Below are 24485 nucleotides of genomic sequence, written 5' to 3' on the forward strand. Positions count from 1 at the left end.
TTCACACAGACAGGCATCTGAGATCGGCTCGATTTGAGAAAGGGGAAAACATTTAACCAGATTAAAAAGAAAAAACACTGGGTGGATTTTTATCATTATAGGGTGGTTGTGTACACACACTACCAACAGACATTTCAGTTCAAACAACTTGTAAAAGTGCATGTAGCATCCTATGACCCCTTTAAAGATGACATATATGAGAATACGGATAGGCAGCCAGAGGACAGAGAGAACTCAGGAGTAATGATTTGTTTGCACTGTTTTATCCTTAATAATAATTCCTTTTTTCTCCTACACCTGGAACAAAGCTTAGAAAGACAGTGAGAGTGTGTGTGGTTGATATACATTCTCATACACATAGATGCTGGGTTAGTTGATTAGTGTATTAAGATTCACTGGAGCTGATAGCATGATTGATTTTTAAAGTCCCGTGGCTGCAGCATATTGTAGAGCTTCAGGCAGTGTGTAGCTCAAATCAGGAACATTCACAATATTCACAGGGCACTGCACACAGTCTGTGTGCTTATATCGGCTTTACTCATGGTTTTTATTCCCCCAGTGGAATGAAATCTGTGTGTTTTTAAATGAGATTTAAAAAAAAAAGATTGAAAGAAAAACAGTTTTTATGTACATGCTTTTTTGTTGGCAATGAATTTTTGAATTTATGTTAGAACGAATTTATAACCAAACACCCAAAAAAGTTGTTTTATCTAGAAAATAACTTTAAAGTAATAGTCTTTCACAATATAATTTTAAAAAGCTTTATTTGCTTTTGTTCTCATTCATTTGAACAAATTTTACCATCACTTAAATCAAGTGGTCTTATTGGTTAATCAACAAATGTTTTGATGTTCCTTAAGATTTTTGTTTATGTCTGTTAAGTATCAAACACATCAAAACATAATGAATGAAACGAATCCAAAAATAATGAATTTTCATCACAGAATTGCCAGTCACCAGTGTGTTATTGAGCATTTTGTCAGCACAGAACAGCATAGACTGTAAAGGAGATGAACATGAGGCTTGTCAGACAGATTAAAGAGGTGGCTATTAGTTAAATCAATAGTAAACAATCAAGATACATATTTCAAATCAATGAAAAATGCTACAGTACTGCAATGTACAGTCATCACATTACAAAATGCACTTGCATTACCCAAACAAACTGACATAAAATCCATGATGTTTGTAATATCTAATGACACCGCCATAAGGTTTTCCATTCTGCCAGTAGAATATAGTATACTGTCAGTACTGTTAATTATATTGACTTATAAAATTGAATTTGCACATCTTCATGATTGCTCTAATGGGCAATGTCGTTCATTCACAAAGTCAGTGCATACACACAAACACTTTGAATGTACATGGTAAACATATATTTTGTTTATCAGATAATGTTCAGATGATCAGATGCACATCTGAATATGTGTAGAGATACCAAAGGATTTGTTAATGAACCATTAAGAACAGTTGGATTTGTATGTAAACATGAGAACAGGTGCAAATGAAAAGTTTAATGTTATCTACATTGTGAAAGTAAATTGTACCAAGCTAACTAAAATATGCTTAAAGATTTGAGAGGGGAAAAAAATGAAAAAGATTAAAGAAGATACTCATTTGAAGAAAGATAATTCTGTTTGAATTTGTGTGGAGAAAAAAACATGCAGTACCACTCTAATGAAAGTACAATAGCAGGTTTTGAATGAAAGATTATGTTTTACAAGTGTGAACGATTTGTCATTTTGTACTGAGGGTTTAAAAAAAGTGTACTAATAATTAATTGCAGCAATGCATCGTTTTTGGTTTTTTTTAGATTTAAATTTAGCACATTAGATTGAGTGAAATGACGTTGAAGACGTTGACATTGACGGCTTTAAATTAATTAAATATAATTATTTACTTTGTCTTCTTTTCTAACGTCTTCATTTCTAAAGATCATGCAGGGCGACACAGCTTTATTTAACAGTAATGAAAAGAATGTGCATTCATTGCCATTGAATTTAACATTAAATTATCTATAAAAATCATGAAAAAGCTTTGAACCCAGCAATTTGGCTTGACTTCATTTAAGGTAAACCACATCTAGTAGCGGTTTGTTGGAGAACATTTTGGGGCGAAAATATAAGGAGCCTCAGTAAAGTTAGAAAATAAGAAAATAGGCTTTTGAAATGGTTAGTCAGATTTCCAAAAACTGAGTATTTTTTAATCATATTTTCTATAGTTAAAATGATGTTGTCAGATGGCGGACAGTAAAATACCAGCTTTAACTTGAAGGAAAAGGTTTTTTATTTTTTGGAGCATTAGAACAATTGCACAAATGTACGCTGTTTTTTCAACGTACCTCTCTGAGTTCTGTGGAGCAAACAACAGATGTCGTCTTTTATGTAGTGCATACAGTTCAATTTATAGGTCAGAAACTACACAGCCCACTCACTCTTGATGAATCTTTCGATGCAAAATAAATAATCACAGCAATATCAGTTTAAAACCTTCATTTGTAGCAGCTATACTGCTATAAAGGCAATCTTGATTGTAAATACAATAAATTAGTTGTTTGTAAAGTAGTTGTGCAATATAAACATGTGATAAACAAAAAAAAATTACTAGATATACTATCTTTGATACTTTAGTAATTCAAATACATATGGTCCAGAAAACTGAGCTCAATACAAGCAATGCATTGCATATTTTGTGCAAATCCTTAGTAAAAGTCTTCTAATCTCAGCCTTATGTTTCTTTGGATTTGCAGTTTGTCTAAGTGTGTGGACTCCTTTCGAGTTTTTGATTTAGTCATTTCAAATCTGCACGCCCGACTACCATTTACTTCGTATTTACTATACTGTAACCTTTGTTTTGTTTGTTTGAGTATATGAGGTAGGCACTGATTACAGTTGATTATAGACAATGAAATACAATAGTAGTGTGCAAAGTAAAGCATTTTTCCCATCATTTTTGATCAGCAGTGCTCAATTATGCTTCTGGAAATCCATCTTCCTGTAAAATGAACTCTAATCGAACGCACCTGAGCCGGTTAATCAAGCTCTCAACCAAAATTGTCCCAAGTAGATCTGATCATGTTATCTCTGCATCTTTGGATGCAAAAATGGTTGATTAGGCTATAAAATAATAGGCTAAAATATTGTAAGCTTTGTGCTGTATGTGTTGATTCTTATTTTTATTTTCCTCTAATTTTCTATTGTTATCGACAAAAATATTAATTAACAGACACAATATGTATTTATAGCTACAGTGTTTAATTCTTTATTTTAATATATTTAATTTTAAATGATATTTTCTGCAACTGTCCAGCACACATAATTTACATAAGCATGAGAAATCACTCACCTGTTTTCATTCACTTAATAATGATTGAGTAAATGAGCCATTTTAATTTTTTTATAATGTTTTGCTTCCTATAGATTCTGAAACTCTTTGGCACACAGGATTTAGAACAGCATCTGAACATCACTCACCCATTTTTGTTCACTTAATAGTGATTAATGAGTAAGTGAACAATTTTTTTAAACTGCAAAGATACACTGTAGTGCACTACAATATGTGAAATTCGCTATATAGAGAATAGTGAAGTGAACATGCAAGAGACTAGGTCAGACCAAGTTCAGCTGATCTCTCTTTAGTGCACAGTGTTTGGATCGAATATTGAATTCACACAGTCATTCACTATTTCCTATGTGGTGCACTCATGTTTAAAGTATAGTTTAAAAATAGAATATTGTATAAAAGGTTTGTTTTAGCATAAAACACAACCCTTGGGAGAAATGTGAAGCGAAAAGCTTCAGCTTCTGAGTTGCCACCTCAGGGCAAGTGTGTGAAAGTTAATTATACTCCCACTGTGGGAGAAGGGTTTTACATGACGTGACATAACTGCTCATCCCTCCTCTCTCTCTCCTCCTGTCTATCTCTCTCCCTGTCTCTCTTTTCCTGCTCTCCTTCAGGCATTGTCAGTCTCTGTCTGACCTTGACAGACTCTTTTATTGCCTGGGCTTTTTGCAAAGGCTGCAATTCAGCACCATTTCAGCGAGCTCTTATGACAGGTATAGAGAAAGCCAGTTCAGTGGCAGCTGAGCAGGGTCTTTTTTCATTATGCTAAGTGACATTTGCTCTCCATGGGTCACTGGCGGAGCATGCGAGAGAAACGGAGCTGTGACAACATTCTGTATGTAGCGGTGTGCATTTTTTGTCATCGTTTCTACATTGTTTCACAGTAGGCTTTTGGAACTGTGACCATTACTGGCTCCATGCTATATTGAACCCCTAAGTAATGATCCAAATGCATGCATGCATTCATTCATTCATTGTTTAAATTATTATTATTATTTTATTTTTTTACATTGGTGCCAATAGCCTTGTGGGCAGCATGTCAACATACAGTATAGTGCCATTTTGGTTCATACTGTACTATCATTTTTTATTTAGTTTTTTATCACTTTTTTACAGCTTGTGCTTTGCTGTAAAAAAAAAAAGTTCTTGATTTTTTATTTTTTTTTGGTTGCATGAGACTTGGGCTGTGTTCAATTACTTCAGTTAAAAAAAAATAATAACAATTTTATAATTTAATATATTATGTAATGTAATTGGTTCCTGTGGTTTGAACAGCATTTATTAACATCAAAATTCGGTATCTTTTGTAACATAAATATCTTTACTCCTACTTTTGATAAATTTGATGCATCTTTGCTGAATAAAAGAAAAAAAAAGAAAAAAAAATCTTACTGTATTTAATAAAATTATATTGTTTAAAGGCACAATATGTAATTTTCGCCGCTAGAGGGCGCGTATTCAAAACAAACAAAGAGACAAAGGCGTAGTTTGATGATGCCGTGACTCATGAGGAATCATGGGAGTTGTGGTCTTCATCCCCACAGCTGATGCAATCCGACGGGACTCGGGCAGAAATCATGTTCATGGATGAGCTAATGATTTATTAACATAGTAGAATGAAGTTACATATTGTGCCTTTAATATAATTTTTCATACTCAAAAAAACCTTGTGTGTTTTTTTTTGTTTGTTTTGTTTTTTAAGTGCTGCATGTCAGAAAAGACGGCATGCCACTTCCAAAAGCAGGATAAGGGAATTTCCACTCCTCCCTACTCTTCATCTTACTCTTCCTCCTAATCACACAGCAGTTGTTTAACAAATACTTCAGCACTCTGTCACAATGCTGCATTGTTTTCCTGCATTGTTCACTACTCATCCCCACAGAAATGGCTATGCTGGCTGCGAAAGCACTGACAACCTTCTATTTGTCTCGTCACACCATCAGATCTGCTTCAGGCAATTGTGCGGTTGATCAAACCGGCTGGATGTGGAGGTTTACAGGAGGCAGATGACTCACCGTATAGCAGTTCCTGTGTGCCCTGTTTGCCGGTGTGATCTATGGAGCTGCCATTCACCTTCAGATGCTCAATCAATATTGCCATGAGCAAAAGGCAAAGACGAGAGGAAGTTAGTAAGAGAGAGTAATGGAAAGAGTGTTTCCTTCCCTGCAGTAAGTGTTTGGGTTGAGTTCACAATTTTTGTTTTTAAATGCAAGTGAGTTTGAGTCACTGTTTCAAGGCTCTCTCTGGGCTCTTCAGCTATTTTTACCAGTCGATTTAAAGTTTTGAGTTGTGTCGGAAGCGTCCTAATTACTGTTATTTCTTGGACTGTTTGTTTACTACTTGGCTATGTTAGTATTAAAGTATTTCCCAGGAGACAAAACCGTTAGAGAATGAACTCTACAAGGAAAATCTAAAAGGAAAATATTAGTATCTGGTGGTGATTCCAACTTTTCCATTGCTCTTTACTTGGTGTGACGGGAACAAAAACATTTCTAATTTGACCAGGGACTCAATCAGGCTGAAACAGATCAACGTCTTTCAGTGATAAAGCATTTTTATATCTTTGTCGGACACTTGAGAAGGAGGCTATAATTGTATCATCATGTGGTCAGTTTCATTGCCAGTCAGCTTGAGAGACAGAGACGTCTGAATGGCTATAGGATGATGTTTGGCAGATGTTGACTAAGTAGTTTGGGGCTGACCAGAGAAATGGTGAGCGCATTTTTTTTTTTTTTTTTGGGGATCATGAGAAAACAACACATAAAAAATAATAATGCATGGCCTTTTAGTGCAAAATATGACATAACAACCCACACCATCTTCAAAAAAAAATCATAATTACCTCATCATGTTGAAACCTTGATAGTACTACATACCTATATTTCTAAAGTTGGATTAATTAATATGTTAATAAGATAGATAGTCAGTTCACACGTGATGGATGAATGGATGGATGGACTGACAGATAGATTCCTCTCAACTTCTTCCTGACTTCTGCTTCTCACCAAACTTCTGACATTGTGTAATGAAAAAAAAAAGGCATTTTGGTGCAACTATTGCTGTATGTTTATCATTCCCTCGATGTATAGTGTGCCTCTAGCTTGCATGGATTAAGAAAAACAGCCATGTCCTTTCAATACCATTGTTCTCTACTGTCACAGCTCTATGATGGATGGTAAGCTCTAGCTGATATCACTCCAGTAATTGCGTCTTGTTATGATGGGCGCTGATGTCGGGCCCGTAGGGCAATCAGGGCTCTAATCATCTTGTAGCATCACCTCGAGTTGAATCTTTGCTCTACATACATGCACAAATTGGCAAAGTTGCAACAGTTGCACCAGTTCCCATGGAAACTAAAATATAGTACAGAAGAATCTGTGACAAAACTTTTTTTTTTTTTACATTTGGTTTTTCAACCAGTGGAGGACTCTCATATTAGCTAAAAGTTAACGAGCAACCTTTGTGTACTGTCAGTTCAAAGGAAAGGAATATTTAGATGCATCGTTACAGTATTCCAAGGAAAGCTGTAAAGCCTAAATGTTCAAATATATTGTCTTGTTATTCAGCAAAATATATATGCGTCCTTTAAGAAAACATTTTGATTGAGGAAGATTAGATATTTTGTTGTTGTTGTTTGTTTGTTTTTTGAAATATTGAAATAAAAATGCTGAAATAATTCAAATAAATATGCTGCATTATACCAAGCTACATTTATTTCATCAAAATTGCAGTTAAAACAGTAATATTGTAAAATATTATTACAATTTAAAATATATTATTATTTAGATTATTAAATAGATTATTAATTTAAATTTTCTCTTATATTTTAAAATGTAATCTATTCCTGTGATGCAAAGCTGAATTTGCAGCAGCCATTTCTTAAGAAATCATTGTAATATGCTGATTTGATGCTCAAGAAACATAGAAATTAGAAATATAAATCTTTTGTAACATTATAAATGTCTTTAATATCATTTTTAATCAGTTTAAGTCATTCTTACTGAATAAAAATATTATATATATACACACACACACACACACACACACACACACACACAGAATGCTGGCAAAGTGAGAAAAACTATTTGTGCTTAACACAATCAATAAACCCAGTTGAATGGAAAATTAGTATTCCATTCATAATTTAGTTGTAGTGATATTCTGTAGGAACAAGGCCAGGTTTAATTAAGCCAGTTAAGCATGCCTTAATCATTGTTTATTTGTTAAGGCATTGGTAAAGCATACAGATTAAGAATAGAGTTGTTATTGTTGTTTGATATTATTATTTAGCATTTTTCACCTAAAAATTGTTTGGCAGCCGTAATATGGTCAAAGGTTGACAGTATTTAGGAAACTTTTGAAACTATTGTTGTACCATTATAAGCTATACTTTTGGTACCGTTTTGATTTATTTATTTTTTTACATTTTTATTTATTTGTTTGCTCTGTTAGAAATGATTCTATTCTGATTTGATCCTCAACAAACATTTCAGTTGATTTGAACATTGAAAACATTGCTTAATATTTTTGTGAAAACTATGATAATAAAAGCATACATTTGAAATAGAAATATTTTTCAATATTATAAATGTTTTTACTGTCACTTCTGATCAATTTAATGGTCTTTGCTAAATAAAAATACTCATTTATTAAAAATATATATATGTGTATATATATATATATATATATATATTACTGACTTCAAAAGAAATGTGCAGATTTATAAACAAAGTTAAATTTATTTCAAGATATATACTGTGATGAACAAGTCATAATACTTTTTAATACTTTTTCAAATAAATTAATGTTTTTTTGTTGTTGTTGTTGTTGTTTTTAGATAAAAATGCTTATTAAGAAAATCAAACCTGAAATTAGCTGCTCCAATGGCTGAAGTGGTAACAGACAGTTATTAATGTGTAGGTTTCAGATTAGTGATTAAGTTAGTCTGGTTGAGGTATCTGTTAGTCGTTAACAGGACAGCTCCCGGAAGCATAATGCAATACTAACCCCGTTTCCAACCTTAATACTATAGAGGAAGACACTCGGATTGTTCCTGCAAGAGAGTAATATAAGTGTCGCTGGATAAAATGCTTATGGCTCTACTGTATTTCAGCATTTCTGTCAGCAGAGTTCTGAGTGCTCAGTGAAAATAACTTTGCCCCAGATTCTCATGTTGTTGGATTTCAACCTATTTTATGGAATTTTGAAGAAGAAAACTTTCAACCAGATCTAACAATGGCTGTTCAAAGCACAATATAAGCCTTGTAGAGGAAATGTCCCACAATGAAATTGGAAACCACTGAAATGGAAATGAGAAATGAAACCTGAAATCGCTTTTTTATTCATACAATTCTGCACCCAGGACGGATTTTACCACATAAGTTTCAGGAGATGTTTGTAAACCAAAATTGAGTAAAAGATGTTTGAAGTTTTCTGTTCTATCAGTTTTAGGTTACACTCGTCTCTTCACTGCACAGCATGGGGGGTTTGCAGTCATAAATCAGTTTAATGTGAGACTAGATTTTAACATATAGTCAATATAGTTAACTAGATATCCATGCCAAGGTCAAACCTACATGCACCGTGAGGTCAAATATTGACTGTTGCCCTATTAATATTCCTAGTGTTTTGGGTCATATTGCATAACTTTTGAATTATGTAATGGATTACATACCATGCATGAAGAAGTGGCATATCTGTCCACAGATGTTCAGAATAAACATGATATAAACTATTTATCTGACTCAGAAATTAAATAAGGGGATCAGTCAATAACCAGTGTGTGTGTGTGTGTGTGTGTGTGTTTCTTCAGATAACGTGTACAGAGAATGTCTTGCCAATGGCACCTGGGCGAAGAAGGGAAACTACTCCCAATGTCAGGAAATCCTCAACGAGGAGGTAAGTGGTTGCACTTTTTTTTTATTATTAAAAAAGACTTTCATACAGTTATTTCACAATGACACATAAATCATACATTTTCTAATAATTATTGTTCAATAAACGGTTTTATACAGTGAGAACAAAAGGTCTAGGTTTTAAAGTTTATTATAATAAGGTTTTTAGTTTAAGAATTTGAAAAAAATAAAATTTAAAACAAGGTCTCTATGTCACTATGCAAATTTGACACTGACCACATGAACCTCTCTGTACAAAAGGACAGTTGTTCTTGTTTGCCCAGTAGCAGAAACAGCTTATAAAGCTCGTAATATAGTTTTTTTTTTTTTAAATGAAAATTGTTGTATTAAATAAGAGTAGCATGCAAAATATAAGCTTTTCTTTGCACCCTGCATCAGTTTTATTCCACATTTTACCGCATTTAGACTTTGTGAATCTAATCTAATGTGAAGGTTACAGAAGTGTTATTGAATGAGGGACACTAGTCATGTTCATGTATCTTTATGCTCTTTTATGTGTTCCAAATGTTCCAGCTGGATGCTGCTTGCCAAAGTTAGTCAGATTATTGGATATAAATAGTAAATGCACTCAGAACTTGCTATTTTATTATAGCATCTTTTAAATGCAGTATGTATAGTATATTAAATTGATGTTTTTTAAAATATAACTTTATGTACATTTTCTTACAAATGAAGAAATATATAATTTATTGAAAATTTACTTTTAAAGACATACTTTTTTAAATAATGCAATATATTTTCAGCCCACCTTCTAAATCCAAATTAATTGTATTATTTTGACATTACTGTATTTATGTCAGCATACAGCGTCCAAAACACTTGTTTGAGTGAATTTGTAGGTGAATTTCTCTGTGAAACACAGGATGGCTGTTAGACAGAGACACTGACGCTACACATCTACAAGATTCATTAGCTGTCCTTTGGTGTAGCAGAAGTAATATGGGGGGATTAATAATGTATGGACTTTTATCTTCCCTCAAAAGAAGCAATTTAACCAGCCGTGCTAAGCCTTTGTTCACACAGGGATGGCGAAAAGCGAAATCGCTCATCCAATCAGTGGGACGGAGGAGTGGGCTAGCAAGGATAATGCTCAGATTTATATTTAGACAGCAGGGAGGGCTTCCACCACAGCCAGTGGCTTACTGGAGCATGTGATTACCACTAGATGCTTTTTTTAGCTAGCGATAAGGGTTTTCCCCCATTATTGAGAGCACTGTTGGAATTCATGTGCATTGTTTTTAAAAGTAGAAAAAGAGCCACTTAATCAGGTCATGCTGTTAACATGCGATCAGCTGGAGGATTGGTGTTGTACTGTAGTTAGTAGCTACTCTTGATCCAGGCAAGAAGGTACAAAGCTAGCACTGGGACCTCCCCAGTGACGGCTTTGTACTTTCTTTTCTGAGAGTGAACACCGTTCAGATGTCCACATTTCAGTGGGCCTAAACAGCTCAACCTTTTACAGCAGATTTAGTTCATTAACAGTAATTTATACGTTTCACTCCATAAATTGCACACACATTCAAAGTCCAATCTGATTCGCCAATGAATAGTGCAATCTGCAATCTGTTAACCAAATCAACAGGTTCATTGGAAATAATCAGCTTGTTCATGAATTGGACAGCGTCTCAGAGAGGCTGGCGTGATTTTTTTTTAGGATACATACCGAGCAACAATATGTTTTTATGTGATGTAGTGGAGTAAAAGTATGATATTAGACTTTGGAATGTAGTGAAATGAAAGTAACATTTTCCCCAAATAAAAATAAAAAATACAGATACTTGAAAAAAGCAGAGTAGTGATGTAAAAATGCTTCTGTCCACCTTTATCATTAACTAAAATCATTTGTTGTCCATTGAAATTAAACTGAAATAAAAATAAAAATAAGTATTAGATAACATTATGATTAGATGATACTTAAAATTTGAAATGCTACTTTAGTGATAGCAAACTGAAATAAGTTAAAGCCATAGACTGTAAAAAAAAGATGGACGACGCGTCTCCTATTCCTTCCACTATAGAAAAGTGAAGCCAAAGCATCTCAGTATGGCCGCTGCCATCTTGAGTAAATGATGTCATTTGGAGCCCGAGTCTGCACAGTAGAGATTCGTTTGGAGCCAGAGTCTGCGCAGTAGTGTCATGAGGTGGAGCCACAGTATCAAACTCCCACCCAAACTCCCGCAGACCCAATCAACCATAATTTTTTACTCAAGTTCCATTCGTTTACATGGAGAGGGCGGGGTTTATGACCTGTATTGCAGCAAGCCACCAGGGGGCGATCAAAGAGCCCGCAGCTTCACTTTTCAGGACAGTATTAATAAATCTGTAATAGTACAGAAATAATACTAATATAATACTGTCCACCACTCCCTTTAAGTAATTTATGTATTTCCTTGCAACTGCTTTTTCTTGCCACTTCAATCACCGCTTAATATCTGCATTTTACACAATGAGTCGAAAAAAGGGTGCAAAAAAATTCAGGGTCATGAAGTCTTTGGTATCTTAGCTTAAAAGCATAACAGTGGTACTCAGAGGTATGGAGGTGTCTTTAAACCTTTAAGCCTCTCTGTACTAAGACAGAGTCCCCAGTGGCCTGCTTGGCATTCGGACTTGCCACTGTGGAGCAAATGAAGCACTGTGGAGCAAGTGCCCACTGCAGAATATTTCAAATGTGGCCGTCAGAAGAACTGAATAAATGTTTGTTCTTACATTATCACTCAGGTTATTGTAAATGGAAATGCTTTTTTCCCCCAGGGGCAAGGGTTTTTCAGTGCTGCTCTTCTGTCATTGTGTCTGTCTATTGTGGTCTGTGAAGACACAAGCAGTTGCCTGGTCACCCTCAGCAAGTGTTGTTGTGAAGTCTTTGGCATCACTCGACCACCATTCGAAAACCATATTTTAGCGGGATGAAAAAAAAAGATTTAATACAGAGTCAACACTGACGAAGATGCCATTCACATTCAAATTAAATTAGAATCAGAAACAGAAGGCAATAAAGATCAGAGAGAGAGAGAGCGTCTGCTCTCAGCCAAGCAGCAGAGCTTATCAAGCCAGATTTATTCACAAAATAAACATATGATTTGGAAAGCGACTTTCCCAGAACACATCTCCTTGGCAATTAACAAAACTCACTTTACCATGAAAAAAATACATTAAGCCAGTTGTTCAGCATTAGCTGCACCATAGAGCCAAGTATATTACTATGCATTCCAGGAGCGGATGTGTGACATTAAAATTATTTTGGGAAATTCTGTGAAAATGTTACTATCAGGGTCAATTTACCTTGTTAATTTAGTACAAACAATTATTAAGCTACTTTTTGAAATGTCTATTCAGTGAGTTACTGCCCCAATATTGCATTATTGGCAAGCTTTTTTCATCAAATATTGATGTATGTAATTATTTGCATTTCATTTGATTATTTAATCAGCATATTATATAATTAAACAGATAGTTAGGAAAAATGTAAATTCTGCCATCATTTACACACCCTTGTTCAAAACCTGCACGAGTTTCTTTGTACTTTTGAACACAAAAGAAGATATTCCGAAGAATGTTGGTAAACAAACAGCTGCTGGTAGCCATTGACTTCCATTGTATGAAAAAAATTACTATGGCTACCAACTTTTTGTGTTCATCAGAAGAAAGAAACTCAAACAGGTTTTGAACAACTTGAGAATTTTCATTCTTGAGTGAAATGTGCCTTCAATTAATCTTTAAAGGGGTCATATGATGCTTTTTTAAAGATCATTATTTTGTGTATTTGGTGTAACAGAATATGTTGACATGCTTTAATGTTCAAAAAACACATTATTTTTCAAATACTGTACATTATTGTAGGTCCTATATGCCCCGCCTCTCTCAAACGCTTCGTTTTCTACAAAGCCCCAATCACATCATATGACCCCTTTAAATAAATTTTCTGCCCAATGCAAATACTGTAGCTGAAAGTTACATTTTGAGAAAACAATCTGAATGAATCTGGCTTGACAGGTTCTCTGTGATGCAGAGTTTTAATAGATGAGGCTTGTTTGTGTTAAAGTTTGTTTTTAGCAACACCATTCATTATAGTAGCACAGCATGATGTATTCATTTAAGTCTCTTGATCCAAATTGAGGTTGCATTAAAATAAACACAGTAGTGTTTATTGATAACAAACGCTAGTTAAACGTGGGGTGATGATGGCTTTTTAGCACTTCAGCTCCTGTTATTGTAAACACAGTGTAGCAGAAAGAACAAACAAAAAGCACACTTTTTTTGGATTTAAAAGCAATTAAAAAACAACTGCAATTATCCTCTATAGTGATATTTATGCGATACACACAATTCAGCATTTGAGCCAACTGGCACAAGGTACCGCTAAAACATGTGACAGATCCTAGGTAGTCTAAAACCACCCACTTACCTACAGTATCACACACACAAAATGCCAGGCAGACGTGCGTTAGCTGCCCGCTATATGTGCCATCTGTTTCCTACGGGATTGTTGATTTAATAATTAATAAGTTCGCTCACATAGGAGAACATGTGGTGACTCTGTGGTGCTCACAGCTTAGGCAAATGTGGAAATGGAGCCAGCAGGGGAGGCTGCACTTGCGTGGGTTTTGCCCTGGGGGACATACGCGGCCAGGCAGGTTGAATAAACCTACAATCGCTGCACTTCAGGCTGAAAAGAAATGACTGAGAGACTGTGCAGTGTGGCAGTTGTCACAGGATTCAAGCAGAATGGACTGACTTTCATTAACATTATCATAATGTCGTGAAAAGTGTACTTCTGACAGCTGGTGGATGTTTCTGAGGCTACAGGAAGTTTTGTGTTCCAGGGGTTGATTTTTATTAAAACGAACAGATTTTAACTTTTCTTTTCTTCCTAAATAACAAGGCCGCATTAAGTCCTTGGAAAATTTGCATTACTTATTTTATCTCTTCAAATGCACTATTATATAGATTTTATCATTTTGCCCTCTAGACCAATACTTTCTATCTCAAAGTACAATAATCTATTATAAAATATTTTCTTTTTTTTGTATTAAATACAGAATTTCAGTATTTATTGTATGAAAATTCATTGAATCAATTTTGAAAGAAATTTTTACCATACCCAAAAGTTAGTGTACTTGTTCACCAATGAGAAAACCGTGTCAGTGAAAAGCATGCTTGAAACGAAATATTAGACATGCGATGTGCAAAGAAAAACATTAATGAACAAATATTTATTGTGCGTCATTGCAGTCATGCTGTAATTTAGTCAAAGTATTCAAAAAGCATGAAAATATGATTTAATTGTGTGTATTTAGGATATGTAACATGTTAGGTACACAGTTAGACTTTGTAAAACACAGGAGCCGGCCATTTTATTCCACAAATGGTGGAAACTGAATTTGTTCATGGTGGTTCTGGGTAAATAATGAAAGAATATTGAATGCACTGTTTAAACTCAAATGAGTTTAAAATTATAATGGTGGTGATCAAATAGTAATTTAATGGCATTTATGTTACACTGTAAAAAAAAAAATCCGTAAAATTTATGGTAAAAAACCAGCAGCTGTGGTTGCTAGAATTTTACCGTAAAAAATACGGTAGCCGCGTTTTAGGTTTTACGGTTTTAACTTCAATTTACAGTTAAATACTGTAATTTCATTAACTGATATAATGTTAGCATACCAACCCACTGAAGTACTAAAATCTGTTTTGTACCTTTGTAAACACTGCACCAAAAGCAGGTGGTGATGAGAAAGTCACATGATGAACCAAAGCCTATCACAAGCAGCTTTTAAATATTAACATATATAGAAGGTGCACAGTGTCATTCACACAAACACTAAACACCATCATGGTAACACACATGAAACATTGTTATTTCAACAAAAAAACATAAAATTTGAAATGTGAAGCAGGGAATTCTGGGAATGTCAATTTACGGTTATTTACTGTAAATTATACGGTATACTACCGTAAAATTACATGCAATGTCCAGTACAGTTTTCCCCGTATATAGTAGGGGAACTTACCGTTATCCATTTAACAGGTTTTTACTGTAGCATTTTTACAGTCTTTTACCGTTAAATTCACGGTCATTTTTTACAGTGTAGTCCACGGGACCAAAAGTGCCCACAGATGGAGAAGCATCCAGTAACTACGAGTTTGTTGTGACATATGTTCTATTTGACGATCACCAGAGCTTGATTTGAAATTTTGAGGAATTTATTACCAGAACAGTTTATTTTTTATCTGTTTTTAAGTATCAAAACACTGAAGATAGCCAAGATCATCTATTTCTCTTGGGAAATTCATAACTTTGAACCTTCCTGTGTAACCTTTCTCTGACTCTTTGAAATGCAAAAGCTGGTGTCTTCCCCCCTAGAAGATTCAAAACATATTTTTGAAAACTAAGTTTGGGAGAGCCAAGGGTAGTCTGGAGATTGATTTAAGCAGTAAAAAGTAGCTTTGTCATTTACCTGTGAGATTTCCGAGCCAAAAATATACGAACTCTATCACAGAAGGAGCACACCGCAATCCAGTGTCTCACAGAAATAATAAGATTTTAATTTGAACCACTAAAGGAATCTCCACAGGCAGAGTGCAACAAGTTAATGAAGGCCAGTGACCGGTTCAGGCCCTCTAGCCTGGCATGTCTGAGACGTTTTTAATCCAATTGCACAATTAAATCATTACCTTCAGATGTTCAATGAGCCACAATATTTTGAGGTCTTTTATCTCGTTACATTTTTTGCTAAGGTTTAGCATTTGTACACACACACACACACACACACACACACACACACACTATCACGTATTGTTATTAAAGCTGAAGAAATTGTTATATTTTCCATATTAATATCAAATTTCTATTCCCCCACTTCCCCCACCCTCTTTATTGCTGAAAACAGAACAAATGCCTTGTGTTCTCAATTAATTGTTCTTTGTAGCAAGGATGGAGATCATAGGGGACGGCATTAGATTTGATAGTGCTTAACCTCAATGAGCAATTGCCCTCAAACCACCTGGTTATGAGACAGAAACATGCACAAGATCAGCAAAGTGGCACATGAGCTGATTTTTATCCTACTCTAAATTATGCTGGTTTGAGAAGTTACATTCCTAAAAATAAAGGTTCTAAAAGAGGGTTTTCACAGCAAAACCATAGAAGAACCATTTTGGGTTCCTCAAAGAACCTTTCAGCGAACAGTTCTTAAAAGAACAATTTTTGAAGAACATTTTAATAATATCAAGAAACTTTTTCTTTTGTAAAGAACCTTTTGTGCAATGGAAAGATTCCATGGATGTTAAAGGTTCTTTAGGGAACCATAAACCGCTTTTCCACTATTGGGCCGAACGGTTCTAAGAACTGTCAGGTACGGTTCCAGTTGTATTTCCACGTGAGCCTGGTATGGCGCGGCACAATTACAAACAGTTCTCGGCCCGGAATTCTCGGCATGGTTAGACAACCATGCTGAGCCGTGCTGGTAGAGTGCGTGTGCGTGACGTCACCACTCAAGATCTGTCACTTGTCTGTTGCCTGGTTGCTAGTTTCTCCGTAGCTTGCTAAGCGCGCTATTTTGAGCAATGTAAACACAAATTAGTAATCAAATTTAAAGAAATTCCTGATCATCCTCCATAACGCGGTGGTTATTTACACCTCATATCATATGTAAACACTTGTGTTACCACGGCAACGACTGACGCATTTGAATAGCATTCCAAAGAGATCCGTTATCAGCTCCACAGTGGAAAACAAAACCATAACTGTACCGGCCGGCTCGGATCGGCGCGGAAGGGAACGGTTATGCAAAGAGAACCGTTCAGCGCGATGGTGGAAAAGCGGCTATAGATGCCAATAAAGAATCTTTAAGTTTAAAAAGGTTTAAGTGTCTAAAATATGTTTTAGTCTTGTATATACTTTTTTTCAGAGAGGAAATGTTGACATATCCAGCTAATAGTAGAATTTACTGAGTATTTTGTAGTGGAAATGTTTTCAAAAGCATAATTACCTCATGAAATTTTACACTGTTGTAAAAGTTTCCTGATGAGGTTTCCGTCTGCATTGCAGTCCTTTATAGATAGAAGTTCAAGAGCCAAGACATCTCTAAAAGACTATATTTCCTCTTTTCAACTGCCTAAAGTATTTTGCAAGCCACATAGGTGCTAAGATTGCTAAACCCTTATGCTCTCTCAACACAAGAAAGCACTGTACAGAGGAAAGTGCAACAAGAGGGCATCGCCAATGCGTCTGCCATTGCCTACAAGCTCCCTGCGGGGTCCGTAACAGATAGGGTGCTAATGCAAGAATGTAGTCAGCCCCCTTCCAGCTAGCATCCACAGAGAACGGCCCACTTTTTATGTAGCATTTCATGTATCTAGTGAAGTAGAAATTCCCAGAAAGCCTACAAGAGGCTTTGCATTGTAAAAATACAAACTGACAGCAAAATTCCGAATGCGTAAGCAGGCACTCCCACAGGCTCTCCGGGTGCGAATCCGTCTGCCTTTAGACGACTCGTAGTCTAGCCAGGAGACAGCAGCATCCCGAGGGGGAACATTTTGCTCTGTATTGGTGAGCGTGGATGTGTTGGTGTGCCGAGCCTCCTCTTAAAATAGGGCAAGCGTGATACAATGCAGGGATCAGTAGAGGCTGCTTTGAAGAGCCCTTCTCTCAGGATTTAGTTAAAAGAAGTGGCATCAGAGGGGAGAGTGTGAACCCCTACTAATGCCCAAATCATAGAAAATGTGGAGGGTTCTTAGAATCCTTTAGTCTGACAGTTGAAAGGGAGAGTTTAAAGGTAAAGCGTGTAATTTCAGAGCAGCACCGAACAGAATTGTAATGGTTTAGTTTGAGAAGCCTGACTGGGACAGACGTAATGCCATTGGCTCAACCAACGCAGAGAGTTTGGGGTAGGAGTTGTGCCTTGTTCCTGGATCATTGACATCTTTGATATGTGTCCTATAGGGGTGGGTGATATACTGGTAGACATGATTAACCGGTTTGAAGTTTGTCAACCGGTAGAGATTTTGGACTATCGTCTCTTTTGCGGTTACACGCTCACGTGATGTTGCTGTGCTATGTGGTCACGAAAACGTAAAGTTTGCACGTGTTTTTAAGCATTGCAGTTTAAAAACAAGTGATTTTAAGCTGTTTAAATGCAATCATCAGCGAAAGAAAACTAATTTTGCTATATGCGCTGTGTTGTGTGGGTTTGCACGTAGAGAAATTGTCACGTGTGTGATTTATTTATTTTAGCCTGTAGGTGGAGTTGTGAGTAGGGATTTCCCTGATCCTTGAAAGTGGAATGAGGTCATCGAGGATTTCTACTATAAAAACTTTGATGGCATTGATGGCATCTGGTGATGGCATTTGCTGAGATCGCTCATCTCCTCTCCTCTCCTCTCCTTGAAGGAGTGATCCTGTTTTGGTTATTTTTTACTTTGAATAGTTTTTTCCTTGACTTTTTGATTAACCAATTTTCATTCTACTTCTATTTTACATATTTTGTTTTGTCTTTTCACTAACGGGTAGTGGATTTAATTTTCTTAGTTCACGTTTTGCTATTTAGTTAGATCTAGCGAGGGAAGCAGTGGCCCGCAAGGCTCACCTGCTTTATTTTCCCTGGGAGCTAAGATCTCTCTAGGTGGTTAGGTGTAGTCAAGGTTTTCTGTTTTCCCTAGCTGCCCTACCTGTTAACTGTTATTACTTGTGTTAATCTTTTGTTCATTATAGCATATTTCTGGATTTGTATTGTTGTTTGTTCGTTTGTTTTGCCTTTGGATTAAATCTTATGACGTAAATAGATGTCAAATCTTAATTTAGTCGTCTGTGATTTTCTTATATGTTCGGTCCTTGCCTCTCTTATTAGATTTAACGAGCTGAAATTGGTTTTGGGTCATAACATGCTGTCAAAGAGACGCATGCACGCATGAAGAGTAGAGTGTGGGAGTATTAAGTTATTTTTTGCTGCTTAGGCCTTGAACGGTTAAATACACACACTTGTAAGCGTCAAAATGATTTGCAAGCATTTTCGTAAACACAGTAATTTAGGTTTTAAGTGAAAGCAAACAGCTGAGAAAGAAAACACATGTGTAACAGTGTATTGGATCCGGGCAGCTCTTAGAAGTGACAGCAGTCTAATATTCCTGTTGCATGTCAATCATGTTAATCAAACAACAAAAGAGAGAAAATCTCTCGCTGCTCTTGACTAAATCACTTTTATAACTTTAATAATTACTTTTTGTTGTTGTTGTTGTTTTAGGCTAGTATAAGTTGTTTGTGATATTGACACTGCTGACAAGAATTATGAAATTTCTATGGTATCAAAAATGTTGATATCATAAAGACCTTATTTAAAGCAAAAATAACTATATTGTGATATATATTGTTAGCATGAAATAAAATTACTCATATCGTGATATAATATTTTGGTCATGTTGCCCACCCCTTAGTGTCCAGTTTAATTTTATTTTTTGGCTAATATTTTTGTCAAAACATCATCCAGTAGATATATTTGGAACCTTTAAAATTCAGAATTTACACTGCTGTTTATTTGTATTTTTTTTAATAAACTAATACATTATTCAGAAAGAATGCATTAAACGTAACAGTAAAGCCATTCAGAATGTTACAAAAGATTTCTGTTTCAAATGCTGCTCTTTTGAACTTTGTATTCATCAAAGAATTCTGGAAAAAAAATTATAAATGATCATGTTTTCCACAAAAATATTTAGCATTATGACTGTTCTAAACATTAATAACGAGAAATGTTTCTTGATCAACAAATGAACATATTAAATTGATATCTCAATCATAAATGATAAATAAATTATTTACATTTTATTTACAAATTACAAATACAAAATACAAATTATTTAGATTTTAAAATACATTATTATCAAAAACATTTATTTTGAAATAAAAAAAAACATTCTGTTTTTATTTTTTTATTGTTATTATTTTTATTTTTTTAATAAATAGCAGCTTTGTGTAATAAATAGTAGCTCTGGTGACCATAAAATTTGATGAGAAACAACATTTTACAAATCTTACTGCCCCCAAACTCTTGAACAGTAGTGTGCGTGAATCCACAATATTTTTAAAGGGATAGTTCACCCAAAAATGAAAATGTTGTCATCATTTACTCACGCTCAAACACACAAAAGAAGATATTTTAAAAAGGTAAGTTAATGGAGTCCACTGATGTTTTGGACCCTACTGAATTTTATTGTTTCACAAAAACAGTAGAAAAACATTGATACAAATATCTTCTTTTGTGTTTTTATATGAAGGTATTGTAACAATGTTGGGGTGAGTGAATAACTGAGAATCATTTTACTGTAAACTAACCCTTGAAGTTGTTATCAGATGCTTTTACACACACAAGGCATCTAAAATTGATCATAGTGCTTTGCAGATGATGCACGCTTTGGCAGACATCTTGGCGACATCTTAATGCATGTATCTGGGAGAGCAGAGATCAATCTTTAAAAGTCAATCTCTTTTTGTAATATCTCTTATGGGGACTGCAATGTTATGTTGAGCAAAAAAAAAATTCTCTCCTAAAGGATTACCTCATCTCTAAAGCAATAAGCACATCAGTCCTTGCCGTTTCTGATTGATTTGCCGTCTGAGCGGTTTCTGCTGGGTTAAATTGTGTGTAACGTAGTTTGTAGATCGGGAAGAAGGAGGCGGGAACCGGCGGACATTTAGCTAGCTGGCTTGTGTCATGAGCCTTGTGGATTTGTAAGCACTGGATTCCAGAACTGCCTTTCCTCCCCCTGCTTGGACAGTCTGGTCCTCTGGTATCAGTGGTCCGCAGGGTCTGCAGTGACCAGAGGGGGTTTGCCTCACAAGCCCGTCCTGTGACGACCACAGGAATTCAGCGACAGATTTTTGCACCAGGAGGACGCAGTGAGGGGATAGAGAAAGGAAAGGTGCTGGGCTGGCGATGAAAGAGCACATGATGCCTATATGCTCACACACACTAACCTGAGTGTTATGTGATCAACATATGCTTCATGGAATCATTTGGCCAGGCTATTAATATGTTTTTTTTTTCCACAAGCATGACATGTTAGCTCAAACATGGGCATAAACTTCAGCTTTATGTGAGTTGTTGTGCTATAAGCAAGCAACCGTTTGACTGAGCCAAAGCTAATCGCTTAATTAAAAGAATTATGTCAGGTTGGCAATCATCGTGATAGTGGAGACCATGAACATCTGCCTCACTCATCACAGAGTGAAATATTCACAACAGTTGGAAACAGTTGCTGGTTGGATGCTGTTAGCATTAGTGTCAGGCAGAGCGGTGTAATGCGATCCTCATGTGCAAGGCTAATGATTACGGATGAGACTTGTTTTTTTTTAGAATGTGATTAGGTTAAGGGTGAGTCCGTGTGTTGGCTGCTGTGTGATGTTGTTATTTATTTAATGCTTATTTTATCATTAATGTCCACTGAGGCATTCAAATCTAATCTGGCAACACCAGATAAATGTAATAATCTAGAAAATTTAAAGATTTAAGGATGTTAAAGGTGTCCAATCCAGTAGTAGTATGATGAGGGACTATATATAAATTTGTAATATAACAAATTCAACACGACATATTAAGGCAGTTTTATGTGAATAGTTTAAAGAAGAAAATATATCCTGCTTTGAAGATTGTTGACTAAGGATTATTTTCAATACCTACCACCTGAATAGCTGCCATTTGATTTTTTTCAATGGTTTTGACACTTTTTTGTTTTTTCTGAAATTAAACTGGCAGGATAATAACAGGTATCAAAATATCATATGCTGTACCGTTATAGAGTTATTTTTCTTCCTCATAGAGTTCCCAAGAGTCCTCTGGAACTTTTTTTTCTCTCCTGCAGTTTTTTTTTCTTTCTCTCCCTGTAATGCCCCAGAAAGCTTTTAGGAGTTATTCCATGTTGGGATTTAGATGCCAGATATCTGCAGGACATCAGTCTCTCATCTTCCTAATGTGTTTCTATGTGTGTCTGTCCCTTGTGATCTTTCAGAAGAAGAGCAAGCTGCATTACCACATTGCAGTCATCATAAACTACCTGGGACACTGTATCTCTCTGGGAGCCCTGCTGGTCGCCTTCATCCTCTTCATGAGACTCAGGTGGGTGAGTGCCTCCGCTGTGAGGGCTTTTCAACAGAATTGAACATCTGCATTAGTCACACAGGTGAACTCGCATGAGAGAGATTCATGTATGAACCGCTGCTACTGCCTTGTGAAGTGTGTGGATGAATAAGTAACTAAGGATTCTCAGGACTGTAAAAGATTTAGGGGGAAATTTATTGCTCAGCTGTGGCTCCTTTATTGCTCGGGAGACCTAATGGAGTAAAGTGTGTCATTTTTGTGCCACCAACTAAATGCAATTGCAAAAATAATGACTTGATGTTTCAAACAGACTTTCCAAACACTCCTCCTTCTGCCATTGGTTGGATAATCATATGCAATAGTCCTGCTCCAAACGCACACCATTGGCTCACAAATAAAGCAATGTTTTGATAGCTCATCAGAACAAAAATTATTTGGGTTTTAACATGGTTGCAGATTTTTCTCCTTTCTCCATAAATAAAAACATCTCAACATATATCAATATCTTTGATATATATTATTTTATATTAAAAACCAATGTGTGTGTGTATATGTATATGTGTGTATAGATAGATAGATAGATCCCACATCCCTAATATATATACACTGTACACACACACACACATCAATTGGAGCTTCAATTTTGTATCTTCTGTAGATCGCTTTTGCGTGTGCAAAACAATAATCCCAAATATCCAGATATCCCTACAAATTATCCCTTTTCTGGACAGCTCTCCTAACATGTCCAGAGTCCTTTGCTTGGATCAACTTTAACTCAGTTTAACTGAGAGGGACATGGGCTCAGCCCCCAACACAAATATAGGCTGCCTTCTTGTCACATCCCATCAGTACATCAATTGATGTACTTCCAGCTGCTGACAGAAACTATACATCGGCTGGCCAGCTGAATGGCAGAGAACGGAGAATTGTATATGCTCGCTGATCACAGGCGACGAGGCTTCTGAGGTCCAAGGACAACCTGTCCAGGTTATCTCTCTCTCTTGTCAGGGCACCTGAGAAATCGATACGTCATGGGTCAGCGGAGTGCTCCCAGCAATGAGATTTTAGACTGATGGTGTAGAAATGAAGACATCTTAGCAGCACATCAAGGGCACGCACACTCCTCTTCATGATTATTCCAGTCCAGAAGTGCCATGGTTTAGGGACGAGAACTGAAGGTCTTCACTGAGCTGGCGCTCATTATGTTATGCTCAATCAAACTGAGAGACTTGTTTCTATGGGATCATGTCTAAGCCTTAATTAGCTTGGATCAATGTGTCAAACTGGATGTGAGGAGGAGAATAGTTAGGTATTTCACCATTCCCACACACTCTTTGGTGTTTTGGCCACAGATTGAGGCGAGTAAGCAGATGAAATATCCATGCTGTTTAGGATTATTTAGACTAGATTATCCCAGATTTAATCTGCCTTGATTAATCTGGGGAAGATATTCTGGCATCTTTCCCTGGATTTCCAATCAAAATCACGCTAGGAGTCAGCTGACAGATTTATTGGATGCTGCTTTTCACAACAATGTGCCCTGCTGATAACCCTCTGTCTGTCTAGCTAATGTTCCCAAGTCAGTGCGTCATGGATATATTGAGCCTGGGTGCGAGTACAGAGGTTGTAAAGTTGTAGTTGGGCTCAAGCGGGTCCTCTAGCAGGGAAAAAGTGTAATGAAATACACGGTGAACAGATGTTCAGGGTAAACACAGAGTGTTCTTGCACTCAGACCCTCCAGCCATTTTGTGTCTGCCCACAAGGACAGAAGGACAGGAGTATTACATTGGCTTATTAATGTTTCAGCAGACTGCATTTGCACAGCAAGGGATCCAGGATTTGGAAGTGTTTCTGAGACACCATGAATATACATATACATACATACACAGATTATTATATTTGATAGATAGATAGATAGATAGATAGATAGATAGATAGATAAGAAGAAATTAAATAATTCAAAGTACATAAATTGCAAAGAACACAATTTAATAAACAACTTATTACTGTTTTTATTTAATAAATGAAGAAATAAACATTTTATTAAATAAATATGAAATATAATATAATTAACACACACACACACACACACACATATATATAAAATTATATTTAATATATACAGTAAATGCATATA

General features: G+C 35.8%; 1 long non-coding RNA gene across 1 annotated transcript in view; it reads left to right on the forward strand.

The window, feature by feature from the left end:
* Positions 1-22361, forward strand: part of LOC107725045 (uncharacterized) — a 24767-nt gene extending 2406 nt beyond the window's left edge. The window contains exons 2-3 of the long non-coding RNA XR_001638081.1: positions 9158-9243; positions 22260-22361. This is a non-coding gene — a long non-coding RNA (uncharacterized LOC107725045). The remainder of the gene's footprint in view (positions 1-9157; positions 9244-22259) is intronic.
* The last annotated feature ends 2124 nt before the right edge of the window (positions 22362-24485 follow it).

Source organism: Sinocyclocheilus rhinocerous, unplaced genomic scaffold (genome assembly GCF_001515625.1).
Source record: "Sinocyclocheilus rhinocerous isolate Xijiao unplaced genomic scaffold, SAMN03320098_v1.1 scaffold1147, whole genome shotgun sequence".
NCBI lineage: Eukaryota > Metazoa > Chordata > Actinopteri > Cypriniformes > Cyprinidae > Sinocyclocheilus > Sinocyclocheilus rhinocerous.